This window comes from Myotis nattereri (assembly GCF_964212035.1).
Source record: "Myotis nattereri genome assembly, chromosome: 15".
NCBI lineage: Eukaryota > Metazoa > Chordata > Mammalia > Chiroptera > Vespertilionidae > Myotis > Myotis nattereri.
In genome coordinates, this window is record NC_138090.1 from 38,615,932 (window position 1) to 38,620,288 (window position 4,357).

General features: G+C 42.1%; 1 pseudogene across 1 annotated transcript; it reads right to left on the minus strand.

Moving 5' to 3' along the window:
* Positions 1 to 1,578: 1,578 nt before the first annotated feature.
* On the minus strand, positions 1,579 to 2,931 carry LOC308531463 (septin-10-like; annotated as a pseudogene). Its single transcript has 2 exons — positions 2,917 to 2,931; positions 1,579 to 2,427 (listed from the first exon to the last, which is right to left on the minus strand). The product of its transcript is annotated as a septin-10-like (transcript).
* Positions 2,932 to 4,357: the final 1,426 nt, after the last annotated feature.

Genomic DNA, 4,357 nt, shown 5'->3' on the forward strand with positions numbered 1-4,357 from the left:
TTTTGTTGAGTATTTTGATGTCTATGTTCATGAGGGATATTGGCCTTTAATTCTCTTTCATTGTGTTGTCTCTATCTGGTTTTGGTATTAGGGTGATGCTGGCTTCATAGAATGAGCTTGGAAGTTTTCCTTCCTCTTGAATTTTTTGGAATAGTCTGTGGAGGATGGGTTTTAGTTCTTCCTTGAATGTTTGGTAAAACTCCCCTGTGAAGCCGTCTGGCCCCGGGCTTTTGTTTGCTGGGAGCTTTTTGATGACTGCTTCAATTTCTTCCATTGTTATTGGCCTGTCGAGATTTTTAGAATCCTCTGGATTGAGTTTTGGAAGATTGTATTTTTCTAGGAGTATGTCCATTCCTCTAGGTTGTCTAGTTTGTTAGAGTTGTTCATAGTATTTTTTAACAATTCTCTGAATTTCTGGGGTGTCTGTTGTTATTTCGCCTCTTTCATTTCTGATTTTGTTTATTTGAGTCCTCTCTCTTTGCTTCTTGGTGAGCCTGGCTAGGGGTTCATCAATCTTGTTTATCCTTTCAAAGAACCAGCTCTTGCTTTCATTGATCTTTTATATTGTTGTGTTTTTTTTTGGTCTCTGTCATTTATTTCTGCTCTGATCTTTATTATCTCCTTTCTTCTGCTCACTTTGGGCTTTTTTTGTTGATCTCTTTCTAATTCTTTGAGTTGTAGAGTTAAATGATTTACTATCATTTGGGTTATAGAAGGGCACAGTGTACCATGCGATTGCTGTGGCATTGCATCTGTGTATAGTTCTTGGACACCCTGATTAAGATTCCCGTGCCCAGAGTGGCCTTGGCCATCTGGTGTATTAAGAACAAGGCCTCAATATTCCAATTGGCCTTGAGCATCCCACATACCCTGGCATGGTTCCCACAGACCCACATCAGAAACCCATTTCCTCTAGTTTGCAATAGCCTAAGGTTCATAGTGCCTAGTGTGGGTCTGTTCTTGCAGGTCCTCCATGTTTGTACTATGGATCCTGATTTTTAAAAACAACAACAACAACAAAAACCTACTATGAAGGGCTCCTGGGCTTAAATTAAAAAAACAAATGAAAAATCCCAGAACCTAACAGTCATTTCTACACAGAGGCCTCTCAGGCAAACTACACTTCAAGGAGAAGCCTGCACTAAACTACATGGCTGCTGCCAGGCAGAGCCAGCCATTATAAAGGCGTTCCTGGAGTCCTATTTCAACCAATAGGACTGACGTTTTCCCCATCCAGTCAGAACTGTACAGCTATATTCCCTGCCATCATCTTCTTCACCAACCAATTAGAGCAGCTCTATTCTGACCAATCAAGACAGTGCCTTTTGGTCCAACCAAACTTGGAGGATTTGGAGTCTTCATTTGCATGAGAACCAACCCATCAGGAATTGGAGTGGAGACGTCTATCCATGTAAATCAGCTCTCCTCTAACTGTGGGAGCACATTTTCCCTTTCCACCAAAGCCTGTGTTACTTCAGCTGAGCTGAGGCACTAAAATGTTTAGGGGAGTAGACCAGAGCAGGGCAAAGCAGAGAGACTTGGGGCACGCCTCACAGCTGTGCCATTTTGACAGTCATGTTATATCACAGTTGAGCATTGTATTGGCGCGAATGACCATAGGTTGACAGTACAAATGAGCATTTCCTGGAGCTTTACAAAGTCACAGTGGTTTTCATTTTCTAGTTGTACAATACCCCAAGGGTACTGGTGAGTTTTGACCATCTTGTTCCCAGCTTTTATCTCATCCATACATCCTACAACAGCAAGTGGCAAGTATCCATTCACTGGAACATTAATTATAACAGTTTTATCATCTGATGATAATGGGTATGTCTGGGCACTGTTGCTGAACAATTCACTCATGAGTTTGATCTTAAACTTCTATTATTCAGTTTTAGAAATGTCATCTGCTATGGCAATCACTGTATGAAGTTTACTTTGCTGTCAAGGCTCTTAGTGGCTAAGGGATCAACTATCTGTTGGTGACATGAAGTAGAGGCATGCATGGATCCAAGAATTATGGTAGTTAAAAGAGAACCTTTCATCTTTAGTTCTTGGAAATTGGCCTTGAACTGAGCATCTATGTGTCAACTCTTGGTTGGTAGCTCTCTTCTTTATTTATTTGGTTACCAAATCCCATTGTATTCACAATGGTCAATTTCAATTGAACATTACTTCCTTGGAATTCATATGTCTCTGCTTTAATTAAGCCTAACATGTGGGTAAAAATATGAGGATTCATGATCTTTAAAATTAGTATTAAACAATGTGTCAATCATCACTGATTTTCCAATTTCAGCTTCCCCAACACAGAGAATATAAAAACAGAAGCCTTGTTGAATGGATCTATTGACCAGCTGACCATGCAAACTCCAAAAACCAAAGTGGCCACATAGTTAAATAATAAATATTTTCTCTTTTTTGTCTCTGTTCATCATCAGATACTTTGTTACAGAAGACCAGAGAAAAACCAAGCCACGCTTAGAGAAAGGGAGTTACATTTTATTATTAAATTCTGTGGAGGCCCAAAGAAAAATGTGTCTTTCAAATTCTGGGTCCTCCAACAGGGAGGAAACTCCCTTTATTTATACTTTTTCCAGTCCTTTGTCTCCCAAATTTGGAATGAGACTTCTGGGCCTTCTGAGAAAGAAGGCCTGCGTGCTGGGAAGGGGCCATGAGACCATATCTCAAGGCCTGGCCTGGTGTCAGCACTGACAACTCTGTCTGGGGCATAGTTTATGGCTTCTCTGGAATGGGAGTAGTCTTATTTTCCTTATTATTTAAGCAAGCAAGCATTTACAGAAGCCAGAATAGCAGGGTTAAAATTTCAGCAGTTTTTATATAAGATGGATGCTTCAACTTGAGAGCACATACAAGTTTTGTCACCATGTGAGATTGAAAAAGCAGGTGCCATACCATCTCAGAGGGCATGGTCCCATGTGGAGCGGAGTGAAACTGGCTGAGGGACAGTGAAGCTGTGGCCTCAGCCCTGGCCCCAGAGTGGTGCATCCTAGTGGCCAAAGGAAACAAGGGCAACCGGGAGGGCTTAATGTGGGCCACGGCTGGAGGCAATATTTTCTTAATCTTTGACTATAAGCCACATGACAATCAAAGCAAATGAAAATTTAGCTAAAGCCTATACCTATATCTCTCGACTCGATACCTAAACCTGCTTAGTTGAGTGTCGGTTTCAGTAACAATGCAAGCAAGAAGACAGCAATATCTTTTTTTTAAATTTTTTTTTTTATTGATTTCAGAGAGGAAAGGAGAGGGAGAGATAGAAACATCAATGATGAGAGAGAATCATCAATCAGTTGCCTCCAACACACCCCCTACTGGGGATCAAGCCCACAACCAGGCATGTGTCCTCACCCAGAATCAAACTGTGACCTCCTGGTTCATGGGTTGACACTCAACCACTGAGCCACACTGACCAGGTGACTGCAATATCTTTTAAAGAACTGCAATTAAAAACCAAAACTGTCGTCGAAACCGGTTTGGCTCAGTGGATAGAGCTTTGGCCTGAAGACTGGAGGGTCCCGGGTTCGATTCCGGTCAAGGGCATGTACCTTGGTTGCGGGCACATCCCCAGTAGGGGGTGTGCAGGAGGCAGCTGATCGATGTCTCTCTCTCTCATTGATGCTTCTAACTCTCTATCTCTCTCCCTTCCTCTCTGTAAAAAATCAATAAAATATATTTTTTTAAAACAACAACAACAAAAAAAAAACACCAAAACTGTCGACCTAGAATTTGATTCCCCAGGAAAATATCTTTCAAAACCAATGGTAGTGCCCAGCCAGTATTGCTCAGTGGTTGAGTATTGACCTATGCACCAAGAGGTCACATGTTCAATTCCCAATCAGGGCACATGCCCAGGTTTCAGGATTGATCTCTGACAAGGGGTGTATAGGAGGCAGCCGATTGATGTTGATGTTTCTCTCTCATCAATGTTTCTCTCTCTCTCTCTCCCTTGCCTTTCCTCTCTTTCTTAAAAACATAAAAAACTAAAGGCAATTAAAAGGAATATCATTTAGCCATAGAAAGGAATGAAGTCCTGATATATGCAACAAAGTAGATGAATTGGGAGAGTTCCAAGTGAGATGAAATAAAAATAAGCCTTTTCATCAGGAATCCACCAGACAGGTCAAAACAAACCACCACAATTACTTGAGAACTAGAGGCCCAGTGCACGAAATTTATGCATGGTGGGGGAGGGTTCCCCCCAGTCCAGCCTGCACCCTCTCCAATCTGGGACCCCTCGGGATTGGGCCTAAATCAGCAATCGGACATCCCTCTCACAATCTGGGACCACTGGCTCCTAACTGCTCACCTGCCTTGCCTGCCTGGTCGCCCCTAA